The sequence below is a fragment of the Streptopelia decaocto genome (genome assembly GCF_964273445.1).
Source record: "Streptopelia decaocto genome assembly, chromosome: 15".
NCBI lineage: Eukaryota > Metazoa > Chordata > Aves > Columbiformes > Columbidae > Streptopelia > Streptopelia decaocto.
Window position 1 is genome coordinate 2,465,844 of NC_138670.1, and position 15,934 is coordinate 2,481,777.

General features: G+C 41.6%; 1 protein-coding gene across 2 annotated transcripts in view; it reads right to left on the reverse strand.

Annotated features, from left to right (window-relative positions):
- The window catches only part of TMEM132C (transmembrane protein 132C), a 166,092-nt gene that overhangs the window by 43,940 nt on the left and 106,218 nt on the right, over positions 1 to 15,934 (reverse strand). The gene's annotated exons all lie outside the window — the stretch shown is intronic.

The window sequence follows — 15,934 nt, forward strand, 5'->3', positions numbered from 1 at the left end:
CAGCTCCAGTAGCCCAGCCCCAGCTTCCTCACACCTTTGGATGCATCCATCACATTAACAGCTTCAATTTTTCCTCTTTTTTTTTTAATGTACAATACATGAAGGTCCATTTCTGAGAAAATCCATCAAGAACTGATCATGTACAAAGCACATTCTCAAGTGCTAGACTTTCTTTTTACCTCTTGAACAGAAATCACCATTTTTTATTACTTAAGACATATTCTGTGCTTTACTTTGCATGATTACTTTGAAAGCAAATGCGTTCCCCTGATAATTATTACTTTGATTATGGGTTTTCATTTGGATGGCTTACTCTGAAAAGTCCTAATACTGCCTAATGCTTTAAATTTATTTCCTTGCTGGTTTCTTGCTGTGTCAAAATAGAGACATCGTAACACTTTTGCAATAGCGGTTTACTTCCTCCATGCATTTAAAGAGTGATTTTTGGGTAGTAATGGGATAGATGGATGGGTTTAGCAATTCATAACTCAAGACCAACCTATTCCCATTTGAAGAGTTCCTACCAAATAAATCTTCCAGCTTGTATATACAAGACAACTATGAGAACTCTAGTTTACACACTTACGGGACATCCCAAATGAATATAAATTGGATTGAACTTTGTCATTTATTTGAAAGCATGATTATATGCAAAGATATCTGAATCACCTGAGCTACAGCGTTCATTTAGCTGTTAAAGGCACCATTATGCCTCAGATTAATGGCACCTGAAATGCCATTATTTTCACCGTTGCCGGATCTGATGCTTAGTAACTGACAGAGAGAAAGTTTTAACATGTGATTGACTATCTCAGTGCTTTCACTTATGCTAAATAGAGAAGAAAATTTTGCATGCATCAAAGTTGTTCTAAGAGACAATATATGTCAGGAAAGTTTTTGTGATCAAGAAGCCTCCACTTTGTCTAAAGGGGCTCTGAGCAGGTGGGGAAGAGCTCATTTCCAGCCATGGCCATCAAACGCTGCCTCAACACCACCTGCCGCGTTTGGATTTCCAGTTCTCGTTGAGCTGGTTCAGCCAACTGGCTTCTTGACCCATGATAAAGTCAGGCTGATTCTTCCCAAGGTATCAAGCTGGAGTGGCGGAGAGATATAAAAAATGGCACCAAAATGATTTTTGGAACTTTGTAAAACATCGCTGAAATACTTCTTCGGTAAAATCCAGGATACAAAAAAGTCCAAAAATACTCATGGTATAAGATAAAGGTTTTATTGGTGCTTTTTCAGGATGACCTGCATGATTTAAACGGCTGCAGTTGTGAGTAATGCACCCACCCCCTTCCATGGCGATAAAGACTTTATACAATGTCACGCTATCATCAGTTTCCTCCTTCTCTCTTCATACAGAAGAAACAGAGAGATGATCAACAGCTGGGAAAGCATCCACTTGAAAAAAAATATGCCTTCAGAGATGTGTAATGGCTGAGAAAAAACTTCTCATGAAGCATATTTAATGTTCAGAGCTTGTTCACTGACTGAAACAGCAATTCCTTAATATCTACCATTTAGAACTGCTCAGCAGCCGGAACAGCAAGTAATTACAAAACTTTTCTAAAGTACACAGCACGTAGTGATTACAAATGAAGCTTCATGAAGGCACGGCTTCTAAGAAATTGCTCCGGGGCGGATATATGAGTCTAATTTGATTGGATTGAGAGTTCCCCTGTGCCAGTTCACTCCCCAGATGTATTTTAATTTATAAATATGCTAATCATTCAGGTCTAGATTGGGCCACGCGCTTGCCCAAGGGAGTAAGGAGTCCCTTTGATCTGCTAAACAGCCACAAGTGAGGAGCCCTGAACCCACAGTTGCTCCTTTGCTGAGATGGGCCGGGATTAGGTGCTGCTCACTGGTTACAGCAGCTGGGCCAGCAAGTTAGGGATGGGGTTGGTGATTTACTATGGGCATAGGCTAGCGGTAAATTACAGCCCCAGGAGAATGAGGAAGAACTGCACGGCAGAGATGTGTGAATGCTTCTGAAGAGCATGGTTTGAGAAAAAGAAGGTGGAACAGAAATATTCTGTTAATGGAAAGGTAATAAAAAATGCATAAAAGGCAAAACATAAGTGACATAGGGAGAAACCGCCATAGAACTCACCAGCTCTTGCCAACTGGATGGACAGAACACCCACTTTTGATATCAGCAAGTGTTAGTTTAACCAGGATTCTTTTGAGTATATTAAACATTCTTACACAACTATTCATTGATCATTCAAACCTTCAGTGCTCTGAGAAATATTTAGCCTTGGAAGATTTTTTTCCTATGGATACTTAGGACTGGCTGTATCAAAAGCTGTGCTTAACCCTCTCATCAGCATAGGGGATTTAAAACACAGTACAATGTATACACAACCCCCTCGTAAACCCATGGACAGACCCATACTGTGGGTAATACCACAGGTGCCAGAATGCCAAACAGATGCTGTTTCTCTGCAGTGGTCTGGTGAGAGGTGGAATGATGTTAAACATGGCAAAGTCTGAAATCACTTGTATGGGCCATGCATGGCCCAGAAACAGCAACCCCAGGCCCAGCGCTGCAAAGGCTTTCACAGGCCGCGGTGGGAAAAGGCGGATAATTACTAAGAAAAACAGTGCAGAGGTCTCAGATGATGTACGATCCATAAACAAATGGAAATCTTTGTTGAATGCCTGTCTACATGGGTGGACCACGACTCTCCGATGAGAGATTTCAAAGTGTTGGGTTATTGCTCTGAGTAATAGAGCAGTTTCGACTCTTAAATGAGTGAATCTTAGGACTGCTACAGGCTAAATCAATAATTTCGATTTATTACAATGGCTCTCAAAAGAGAAATTTTGAAAAGCCTAGATTAAAAACATTTTTTAGCCATCCTTTATTCCAGTGGATTTGTACTGAAAGTGCCTAGGGATCCAAGAATACTTCGACCCCCTGAAAATTTAGCAACTCTTTTCCTCTTTAACACTATCTAGTTTGACAGTGACATCTTAATGCAAGATCAGCGCTTACTAAATGACATTAAAAACTGAAACCTCATTATCCTTCTGTTACATTGCACATCTTACTCTTCACTAAAATTAATGTACTGAAGCACGTTACCACCATGCCCAAACTCCCATCAAAAGCCAATGGTCAACCTGGACCCCAGAGTGATCTGTACTTCGGCCCGCTTAGATGTACACACCAAAGCCTCTTCCCATCTTACAACAGGGGACACAGGACACATGTTTTTCTATTCCTGCTGTTTTCAATGTTTTGCTCCTCCTGCAGCTCTTCCTAATCGCATTTGACAACGGGGCCATGTTCAATGGACACACCCGAGAATCAGGATGAGTCACAGCAATTTAAGATAAAGCAACAAAACACAGAGATTAGAACCTGTGTGGAATCTGTGACTGATTATGACTTTAAAGATGACAAAATTATGTGGCCAGTTCTTTCCAACAGTCAGCACTCAATGCTAACAATGGGTGGGTCATTATCAACTCAGGAGGCTTTGAATCCCACACCCAGGAGCTAAACCTGTAATACCCACCCCTGGGACCTTAGCCATCCATTTCACTCCTGAAAGACTTGATAAAATCAAGTACAAACGCTTAATATGTTTCTTTCAGGTAGGTAATCCCTTGGAAAAACCATGGAAAGGATGTGGTAATTAAGAATGCCAACTACTGGACACATAATGCCATTTAAATTTCTTATTTTCCAATATTAGCCTTGCTTTCATCTTTAAACAATAAAAACCAGCAGTGGAGAAATAAAAGGATGATCTATTTTGGCAATTAACACATAGGGAGGACATAATTTCATGGAAAACTACCACATTAAAAGTATTATGAAGGTCTTCAAAGGAAAATATCTGAGGTATATCTTAGCAAACTCTTGAGTAACATAACATTATACACATGTATATCTTCAAAAGCATGATATAATGCTGTAATGCAGTCCAGATGAGAGTTAGATTAGTTAATAAGGTTTCTTAGCTTTCTTGTCATAAACTGTGATATAAAACATGGCTTTTTGATTAAGGTATTGGGCTGAGACAGGAAATCTCATTTCACTTCCCAGCTCCTCCTTTAATGACCTCAGGCAAGACGTGAAGATACAGATCCTTACAGCTAAAATAAAATCAATAGGAATTAGGCATCGCGGAGCTTTATAGAACCTCTGGTGTCTGTCTGCTACTTTTGGCACCTGAATCCGGTACCTGTATCGCGTTGGTTCTGAGCCCCAGGATCCCAGCTGGGTTCAACCACATCCACGCAGGACAGTCGGAGCGTTATGCTGAGAGCTCCCGCTCGCAAGGGAACCTCTTAGCTGACAAAACGTGCGCTGTCTGGGCGGCATAAGGAAGAGAATGCCTCGGGTGTGAGCTTTCTGTGCCTTTACTTCCCACTTGAACAATGGGAATATATTTTCTTTCTTTTAGTCTCAAAAAGAAATTAAGAGCAAGTGGTGCCTGACTTCTCTGTGCGAGCCTTGCCCACAGATGCTAATCTCAGCAACGCTAATTGCTACCCTAGAACAAACAGCAGAAGTCATGTTGCTAATTAGAGAACAGAAAAGCTCCTCTGTTGGACAGGCAGAAAATAGAATGAGACAGTTCTTGAAGGGCTGAGACCTGCCTGGGGATCGCAGTAACTCAGCAATTCCTCCCTTCTACGCAGGACGTTTTTTAGAGTCACTAATCACCAATAAATGCTGCAGTCAAGACAGCAGGCTCATTAGTCTCCTCTGCTACTACATCACATCCAGGCACAAGGTGGATGAGATTGATTTTTCCCTTTTCCCAAAGGAAACAGGTATGGACCCTCTGCCTCAGACCGGTGCCATCGTATAAAGGCTACGTGCAAATCCCAGTTCTGAGCTATCATCATCTCCCACCTTTATCTCATTTCCCATTCACTTCGCACAAGACATTAGTCTGTTAATGTCTTCATTATAATTTCAGATAACAAAATATGTAGGCAGATTGGTCAAGAAATAATCTTTCACAGTGATTCATCATCTCTTCCTGCCTCCGAGAAGGACATTTTCTACTTAGTATTCATTCAGTGCTGGAAACTCTCCAGAATCGCTGTAAGTAAGAAGTATTTTTCTCTTTTGGAGACAGCAAATGTTTAAGCACCGAAAATCTTCCAAGGGGCATCACAGGAAGGAGACCCTGAGCAGAGATTTTCAGAGATTCACTCCAAACCCACTGGCTTTCAGATGAAGAAAGGAAGTCAGAATCATTCCAATCATCAGCATTAGATCATGTGGCTCTGTCAGCCTGCCAAGAGCAGCAAGATGAGATAAAATACACAAGTCAGATGTCTTCAGCTTCCAGTTCCTACAGTTTTCACTGTGCTTTTCCTTTACTGATCTGCTAGCAGATCTGCTTTGGGGCTACGCTTGAAAATCCCCAATATTTGTGTAGAAAGATCCCAATTCCTTTCCAACAGGGCAGCTGCACTTGCTCCCTGAGAAAACACCTAGAAAGTTAACTATTCACCAGCTATGTGACGTTGACAAAATATCTGCATTTTGTAGAGGCAACGGCTGTAAAGAAAGCACACACTTAATGGCACATTAAAGGAAAAAAAGAACCATATAAGTGTTGAATATCATGGTAGGAAATAACCCAAAGCTGAACTAAAGTAGATTTTCAAACTTGCTGACCACAAATAAAGTTCATGGGGCACTGAAAAGTCAAGCTTGTGGGTGACAGCCCCGTGCTCTCCCCTCCACACCATTTGGGCACGACTGCAGCTTTTCAAGTTCAAGTGTGTAAAGAAGGCAAAGGGCTTTTTCAGATCCAAAGCCGTGATCAACAGCCGGTTGGTGGCAGCTCTCTGAAGATCCCTCCAATTTAGCTCTTCTCGGTGTCTGTGAAGCTGCCTGAATAGCGACTAAAAGGTCTTGAAATGAGCTGCGTCCTTTGAGAAATAAGCTCAACAGCTGCAATTTCATCACCGAGCAAACTCCGTTTGTGTGGAGTCCCTTGGCCTAGAAGCTGCAGGGAATTGAATAATACTGTGTAAAATCCAGAGCTAGAGAATATCAGCCTGGGGAATGTGCAGGAGTGCTTTTATTTCTAGAAAGTCAATATATTCTTGCGAGTTTCACTAAGGACCAGTCTGCAGCAGGAATATATTAATTTTCTTCAATCTCAGGTCTTACCTCCTGTCTCAGACTATATTATTCCCCTTATTAGTATTTGTAGAATACATGATATACTCTTTTAATCCTACTCTTTGCTTGTAAATTCTTTTTCCTGTTGTATGCTGCTCACACGGTCTTTAATACACTAAAGTATGATCAGGGTAAAGCAGAAACCCAAACTAGTCTATGGAAAAGATGCTCCAGATGCTGTTTACCAAATATGTCCTGTAAGATACGAAAGGGAAGAAAAACCCAAAACAAACCAAAGTGCAAGATAAGGTGCACACCGGCATAACCAAATCACTCCATTGAGAATCATCTAAACACCCCATCATAAGGAGGGCAGTTTCCTAAAGTAAGATAGAGGCAATATAGGTTAGACACAACCAAAAAGGAAGTTTTAGCTTTATCTTTTTGCTTCCCCTGAAGGGGTGAAGATGGGCAGGAAACTGCAGGAGCCATCTGAGATAAAGAACCTTCATTTTGAGTTCACGGTGGAAAACCCTAAAACGCCAGCCGTGGTTGCTGGGATGCTTTATCCCACTTTCCCTTCTTCTTCCCTGTCTGGTTTCCCTTTCCCCCCCCCTTCTCTTCTTTCTGCATAATCAGAACAAACCTGTGTGCTGGAGAGAGCTGACACTGGTAAATATCCCAGGGAAATGAGACAAAAAACGTGACCAGCTTCTGTCTGCAGTTATAAAGCAGCTCTTATTCAAATTTACAAAACTCATGGACCCCAGGGCTTTCAGTATCTGTAGTTCTGGGAGTCTGATGGACAAACCTTTATTTTACAGTTCATAAAGCAAAGCTTAACAACGCTGCCTTCCTAACACCATCCACAGCTCTCACTCATTGTAAATTCCAAAAGCTTATTAAAACCAGAACCAACATAAATATTGGAGATAGATCCATTACATTTCATGATACAGTTATTTGGTGGCTAACTCCAGCACTTCCCTTCCCCTGTTCAAGGATAATAAAAGGAAAAATGTCCCCATGACATTCAGTGGCAGAAATGTCATTGCTGAAGTGCCTATGACGTGCAATTAACATTTTTAAGGAGTCATTTAAAAGGATATTGTCAAGGCTGATAGATTTGAGATTACACCAACTATCTGTGTTTAGGTTGCTGCATAATTCAGCATCTCCCTCGCAAGTTCACCCTTTCACTTCTGGATATTTATATTTATGTCCACTGCATTGAGGGCACTATATGTATTTACTGTTGACTTCTCTTCCATTGCAGCACTATAACCTTGTGTTATAATTGCAATCATCAGAGCTTCTATCCAAAAAGCTTTCATTTTTTATAGTGTCCTGCTTTCCTCAAGCAAGTTGTGAATTTCACAACAAAACCCACTTTGTTTAGGAGCAAAAAAGTAAGTTGTGAGGCAAAACCAGTTCAGTGTTAGAGTAGAGTTAAAAACAAAATACAAGTGAAGTCATTCTCCATTAGTAATGAAGATGTCACCAGCAGGACGGAGACTTCAGGTCTAGACTTGGCTTGTTTGTGTGTTGAAATCCCGCATCTTCCTTTCTTGGCAGCCCTGTCTGACACTTGTGCTTCACAGAATGGAGAAGCAGGAAAGCAGAGAAGATATTTGCTATAGTAGAAAAACTGCCTTTAAGCAAAATGTTCATCAAAGTTTGTAGGAGATGCCAGCTACTTTTTAAAGATTCCATTGGACAGCGACCGAACGTTTGTATTTGCAGCTGAAATGTTTCTTGTGAGAGCTGATAGCAGCCATCAGTTTGCAGGCAGAGCGCAGCCGTTCCTGTCTGACTGTCAGGCACATGAAGAGCAATGTGTCCTCAATATTTCAAGAAGACAAATGAAGGAGACACGATCCTACTGTTAAATGGCCTGTGAGAAAAGCAAGTGCCTACTCGGCTGACAAAATACTTACAGATAAACTCCAAGAGCAACTTTGAAGTGATGACTCTGACATACCTGGTTCTGTCCAAACCTGTTTTTTCCCTACAGCACCTCAATTAGAAAACGGTTATGTCTAATTTGTTGGGACGTCTCAGTTCCAAATTCACTAAATCAGGCCACTATTCAAAATAAGCAAACACAATAGACTCGGATGAAGCTTTTGAGAGATGTCGTGCTTTATAGACGTGACTTTCTATTGCTAGGATCAAATTTTCCTCTTAACTTGACCCTCAGAAGAGTGTAGGAGTGCTGGGGAAATCATGGGCTGCATGGCATCCAAATACTCTTCACACAACAGTGAGTTTTTTATTGCAGAAAGTGATAAACAAGAGTCTAGCACAGAATTTCTCTATGCACCATATAGTTACACATTTGTCTCACAGCCCAAAGCAAAGATTTAAAAATTTACTGTGATTTTTTTTCCAAGCAACTATTACACACTTTTTATACCTTTCTTTCTATGCCTTTCTGCACTAGGTGAATCAAAACAGGTTTCTATGTAATTACACAAAAGAACATTTAGGGGACACTGCCAAAAAGAAGAAAAAAAATCATAAAGAACAAGTCTTCCCTTTGTTATTGAAATTTTCAAGAATATTAGTCACTGCTCTTGGTCTTTGCTGACTTGCGACACTTTGCTTGATCAGACAGGTGGAATTAGAGGGATGAATGTCCAGCTTTCCAAGTCTCTGCAGCAATGCAAAGCCAAGAGCAAAAGCTCATCTGCACACGTAGCACATGCATGCGGGATGAGAGCCCCACAACGCCCAGGGAGATGAGGAAGAGCACGAAGCAGCACGGGGAACACACAAGTTGAAGGTAACGCACTTGTGAGGACACTATTTCTTATGGAATCTGTCATCAGCAGCACAGGTCTGAAACGGCTATTTGGGACGCATGGAAAAAGCAGTGGCAATTAAGGGTTTGTGGTCGTGCGAGCGGGAAATGCACTGTTGTGTGAATTTGTCATAGACAGATCCATGTATCGGAGCTGAACTCCACGCGTCGGGCGGCAGACGAGGAGAACGGTTGCTGACTCAGCCCTGAATCACCCAGCCTGCCTTCCGCTGCTTCAACCAGTACATAAGTCCAATTAGTTTAATTTCAAAACTAAACTTAAGGGTTATCTTCTCTCGAAGTGAAAGCAGAAGAGGAAAAAGAGTAAAAACTCAATCCCACAGGGGAATCCTACGAGTGTACGTTATCAGATTTACAGTCCTCTTCTTCTGCAAGGTACCTGTGGAAGGTGATGAAGCTCAATGACATTTGCAGGGGCGAGAGTCCCCTGTGCTCAGGTTCTTGGCCAATTTCTAAGGGTGAAGTTTATTTTCAAAGACCTGCCCACATCCCACTCTGTGCTTTACACTATAGATGGTCTGAAATGGTGTGAATTTCAAGCATAAAGTCTTCCTTCATGTTATAAACAAGATTTAATTTGGATCAGTAGTAACTACTTGCTAATGATAACTCAACTAAATCTCTAGATCTCAAAATCCCATCAATTTGTTTGTCAACCATCTCTTGGCCGAGTTTGTCCCCCTGTGACGCTGCCTCAACTACTTTTGCAGTAGATCTGAGCACAAACAGCCACGTTCCTGCGGATGGGCAAAGAGCCCCCGCTCTGCCGGGCCCAGTGGTTCATCTGGGGTAATTCAATTGCATCTGCACCTTTGTCTGTACGTTAAGAAATCTCCTTACGCTTTTTAACTGCTCCTGTATAAGAACACCAGCAGAATTGACTTCACAGCCGAATGAATGTCAAATAAGAGACAATTCTTCAAGACAAGCATTAGACGTCTGTCAGTCCAAGCTGTGCTGTGCTCTCCAATGGGAAAATGCACTCTGTATGCAGAGAAAATCCAAGAACACTGTCATGGATTTATATTTGATAAAGCCGGTTTGCAGAAGCAATATGAAAAGAAAAGGTTAAAAGGGGGGAAGGATGACAGCCAACTAGATGGGGGGTCTTGGAAATTAACAGTACAAATATAAAGGAGTTTGCCCCTTCCGGCCCCTTCCCAGCTACAGATACTTAATCTAGTTTGATTTTCCTGGGGTAGCAATCTGTCAGATACTTCCCCTTCAGAACAAGATTATAAAAGGAGTGAATCATGGACACATTATTATTCCCCTCAGCACGCAGCGCTTTTTCTTTAAATACAGAAACCGTACTGTGCAGGAAATGATCCATCTATTAAAATTTGTGTCAACATCTCTCAGAACTCTTGAAGCTGTACAGCGAATACCGCTCAGCCATCTTCCTGCGTCTGAGAAATCAGCACGATGACAACACTGAAATACGTTCCACGCGACACTTTGGTCCTGACCTAACTTCCACTCCAGTCAATCGGCGTTCTGCTTTTGATTTTGATGGGAGTGGGGCCACCGCTCCATTGTCACCTCTCTGGTACCCTCGGGCGCTCTCTCCAGCCGCACTGTCAGCTTAGAGAAGCCAGGGCAATTTCAAAGTACTTTCTGATGCCGAAGGCAAACTGCGAGATGACCTTTTCCACCAGCAGAGAGCTGCTTAGAGGCCGCTGTTGAGTATTCCACCAGCTGCAACGCTCTGCTCCCAGCGCTGACCTGGCTGCACTGCACACGAGATGGGTTTTCCTTTTGCTGTCCCCGTCCCTCTCCTCCCCGACTGCAGAGTCTGTTATACATTCTGAACACGCTCCTCTCTACATGACATTCAACCTAAAAGATGTTGGAAAATGGATAAATACTCTCTTAATAATTTCCAGTAGCATCGCCAACTCTTCCACGAATTATGTTTCACCAGGAAGTTCGCTTTTATTTTTGCAGATAGCATGTCTGTGCTATCCAGTTATTGCTATAAAGAGATTTGGCCTTTATGACTAATTTAAAGGGTTTCCCAAAGCAGATGGAGCATTTTGAATATAGAAAAAGGGATTTACACGAATACTGAGCTCCAAATATTCAAATATAAAGACAAAATTGTGTCTAAGGCAATATTGGGAAGAGCTGCTCCAGGCTATTGGAGATTGTCTCTTCATCCTCAGTAAATGTCACGGAGTGTAAATTGACATTATTTCCTGACACCAGTGGAATTTGATTTGATTCCTCTTGCTGATGTCCTAGTTCACAGAATGAAAATGTCTTGGTGAAATGGACAAAGAAAGGGAAGAGAAAAAACAGGGAATATCTTAGCTGGCTGTATTAAATTATCATACGCTACTTCCACGTTCTACCTATGCCAGTAAACAGAAAAAAAGGCTTCTGGAATTATTGATGTAAGTTACTGACAAGCACAAAAACATCTGTGACAAGCCAAAGAACTGCAAACATCACACTTTTGAATAAAATGCTGTATGTGTATATGTGTATATATAGTGGGAAGTAATAGAGACGCAAGAAAACACATTGGACAGGCTGAATTTATCAAGGTTAAATTGCACCTACTTCCCTTCCTTGTTCTCAGTTCTCAAACTACACATTAGACTTACTTAGCTAGCCAAGATCTACCGTCAGCCTCCCGTGGTATTAACCCCCCAACCTGGGCCCTTTCCATGCAGGGGAACGTTGCCAAAGGGGACTCAGATCACATCTTCCATGTACAGATAAACTCCCCTTGCTCACTTGCTGCCGCTGTCCCTGCCCCGAGCGCGGCGCTGGCCCCGCGCTGCGCAGCCCGTGTCTCCGTCAGCTGGATGCGACACGTGGTCTCGTGTTAAGAGTCTGTGTCAAAGCCCTTTCTGGGGTCACGGACTAACCCTATGATCTCACACCAGCCATTTGTCTTGCCTGGCCTTCTATTAAGCCTGTCAAGAGAATTGGTTCAATAGAAGAAAAACAGGAGCTCCTTAAAAATGTATTGGAACATGTGAGTTGAACATTTTGGGGCGAGGAAGCTATAAAAAATGACTCTGCAGTGAACTTCAGAATATCCGTTTGTTAAAGAGGCAGTGATTTCCCTTCCTGAGAAATGCTTTTCATGGTGTGAAGCCTTGCAAAGGGAAAACAACATGCATTTAGAAACATTTTCAGAAGTATTTATATGAAGGAGAAATGTTTAAAAAATTATTAAGGCTGCCTGTATATTTGTTATCCAGCAAGCCTAGGTTACAATTTAAATCCTGGCAATACATCAGTGTTTTCATTCTCAGCTGCATTTCCTGACATTTATGCCAAAACAAAATTCTGTAAAAGGTCATAACAGGAATCAAGTGTTATTAAGTGCACGATCTAACAAACAAAACAAATGACCTTCATTGACACTTGCCTGGTTGTTCCACGAACCCACAAACAATAGATGCCGACCACTTTCTCAGACTCAAAGAAAAATTTATCTTGGGTGAAATCATCCATATGCAGAGAGTCAGCAGACGCTTTAAATGCCTCAGACGTACTTCAAAGCAGGACTGAATTATGGCTTAGACTCTTTGTAACTATTCTCCTTTCTTTTTACAGTATTCCACTGAATGCTGGCACACCATTGTGCTAAGTGGTATTAATGCATCACACAGCAGAAGATGATTTCACATACCAGGAGACCTCGTGGTTCGCACAGGCAAAATAAACCAGAAGAAAGTTGTTTATTAGTTCCATTTATTAATGGAAAAATGAGACCTGGAGAAAACAGAGTGACTTGTTCCAGATCCCATCAAACATCTGCAGCACTGAGACTGCACCAAGCCCTCATTTCAGGGCGACTCTTTCCTTCCCCACTCCGAGCAGCACTGAAAGAGTTAACCCAGGACATCTGTGGGTGATGTGCGAACTGAAGCTCCATCTTCTGAATCACCATTCGGAGGCTTTGCTGCAAGACTCTCTTTCCACTTCCTTTTCTGTGAGTACATTGAACATCATTTCTCCCACGCTGTATCTGAAACTTCTGGAGAATTGCATCATACCACACCAAAAGCTCCCAACAACAGCCAGAATTGCTTTTACTGCTGTTTAGCAAAGTACTGAATTTAAGTGGCTAATGCATACGTCTCATACATGAACACAAACTGCTGCATAGCAAAACTTTAATTTATCAAATTAAAATGCACTATAGCAAGAATTTATTGTATCACCACTCATAAATGTTATTATGCATTTGATTTTTTTTGGTCTTTCATGGTTTCAGCAGTAAATGGAAAGCAATCAAGGTTCCATTTGAAGCAGCCGTGTAAGCAATTCTCATTTAACAGAAGACAATGGAAAATGAATCCAAAATGAGTGTAACTAAGTTTTCATGGAAACTACAAAACCACTCAGACATTATCACCTTCACCAGCTGCTTACCGTCTTCATTTTGAAATTACCTGTCATCTTTTACTATTTCCTCCAGGAAAAACACCAACAAACCTCACACACACAGGGGAAAAAAGAAAGAAAGGAAAAGAAAGGATGCCTTCCTTGCAATGATAACCCTTAGCAAGGATGATTGAGGTGATGTTCAATACTCCCTCTCCTGCAGGTTTCAATTCTGCACTTTTAACCACAGGAATAAAAATTCAGCACGGCAGATCGGTAAAGCCGGGGTGTTCTCCCCTCTCTCTCCCACTCTGGAACATCTGTTTCTCTTTTCAATGGGCAAAGCAACATTTGTCATTCCGGGAAAGTTGTTTACTACAAAACAATCACAACTTTCTCAACATAAAATGAAAGTACTCGAAGGAACTACTAAGAGCAGAATGGAATCTTCTTCTGGAGGTTTTGTTGTCTGGGATGCATCTCCCAGTATCAGGTCCAGATTGAGGGGATGGGAAGGAGTTAATTACTGAAGGGCAGCTACTGTGAGTGAGAAGCACGGCTCCTATTGACTTCCTTAATGGTGGTAAAATGTGCAAATCCTGTGGACTGTAGCTGAATTTAAATTGCAATGATTACAAAATATAAAGCCTAAAAAAGAGGATTTCTACATGAGCAGATTTAGCTGGGACACAGACTCCCTCAAGACCTACATTTTGTTTATTTGCAAAGTAGACCGTGCCTCCTGAATTACTTTAAATCCTGATGACAATTATTTATATATCCATCCACCCTCCTAACATGGTTCTGAACCATAATTCCTGCTGCTAAATGCCTTGGGGAGTATCTACTAGTTATAGGTTCATCCCTATTTTCTGGCCATTGTCCAGCAAACCACTCTCAATGTATAAACAGTCCTGCTGCCTTCAGCGAGTCTACTCATATGATGCGTAAGACCATAAAAACACATTGCTTAAATAAATACATAATATCAACAACAATAACAATACTCTTCTCTTACTGTGTTCAGACAGGATTTTTTTATGCACAGCTCTTGGGAGTAAAGCACTACGAGCCTGTTTTATGATACGCAAGCTGGGAACAGAAAAATGAAGTGACTTGCCCAAGGTCATACAGGAGCCCATCAGAGAAATAAGGACACAAACAATAAATGTATGGTTAAATTGAGTACCGAAGACTGCGTAGAGCTTTGCCTACTATGTGAGGGAGGCTTTGACTACTCCATTATAAAGGCAATCAGTGAGGTTATACAGCTGGAATCAAATATTTCAAAAATTATTTGTCATGTTAACCAGTCCAGTTCCATCTTATCCGGAAAGTGCAACGAATGTTTAATTCATGTTAAAGCTAAGAAATCACAAAACTAAGGCTTTTATATGTTCCTGATCCACCTGCATGAATAAACTTGAACACTTTCCATTGTTCTAAATTCCTTAACAACAATATACAGTTAATTAAGATGGATTAAAAAAAAATCAGCAGTACCGTATTTAGCCAAAAACTAGTAGCTTAAGACGTTCTAAATTCTGAAAGTGGAAAATGTTTACTGAGAAAGAGAAATGGTGACACAATCAATCAAGCCCTCACAGCCTCCTACAATAAGATTTGTATCCAGTCACATCCATATGGATTTTACGTTCTCTCTCAATCATATTTATCAAAGACGTCGTATATGGTGTGGGAACTGATAACAGGAAAAACGGCTCCAATGTGTGTGCAGTAAAATGAAGCAGAGGCAGACCCACGCAATCATTCTGCCTGTTTTCCCAGCATGTTGCTGTAATAAACCCCAGCAATTTGTATCCGTGTCATCTGGATCCAGGAGCAGGAACGAGCACTGGCTGCAATTTGCCAACTGAATTTTTGTCATCAGAAATGCAATGGCATCAAAATACAACTGTTGCCATCAAGCATTACAAGTATGAAAAGAAATGTAGTGCTCAAAATTATACGGACTTCCAGAACTCTTCTGGCCAAGGAATAACACAGGGGACCACCAGTAAGAAGTTGCTGCTGTTCCTCATGTCTCTGATCAACAAACTCTCTACAGTCTCTAAAGTTCTCAAAACAGCCACTTTTCAGCAGCATCAAATTCACTGCCAAACTGAAAGGGAAGGAAGGTGACATAATCCTGGAAAGTTATGCAGGCTACCCCAAATAAAATTGGGTACTGAAACCTTCTGAAGATGGGCCAGGGCACTGCGAGCTCTCATTTCGAGCCTCTCCTGGTGTTAAATGCCCTGGAGACGGCTGTTCAAACTGCTTCGTGTGCCGTTTCCCTCGAGCCGTCATCTCCTTCAAGGCACAAAATTAAAGCAGTGATGGATGGCCTGTTCTACTGTTTATTTGGCCCAGTTTCACGATGTGGCAGTGAGGAACTGTTGAACTCCAGCTAAAACAAAGGAGGCGCAATAAAAAGTTTCTATGGACATCCTTATTGAGCTTAACGGAAGAGTTTGCTACTGCCGAGTCACACAGCAGAGAATGAACGATGGGAATGATGACTATCAATTTCACATTGACTTTGCTATTTTCAGCTGTGTCCCTGCTCTCTCCCAGTGTCACACCAGCCGGGTGCAGTTCAAACTAGTAGCAAAACCAGCTCCTCCGGTGCCCCAAATGCCCATGTTTCCAGT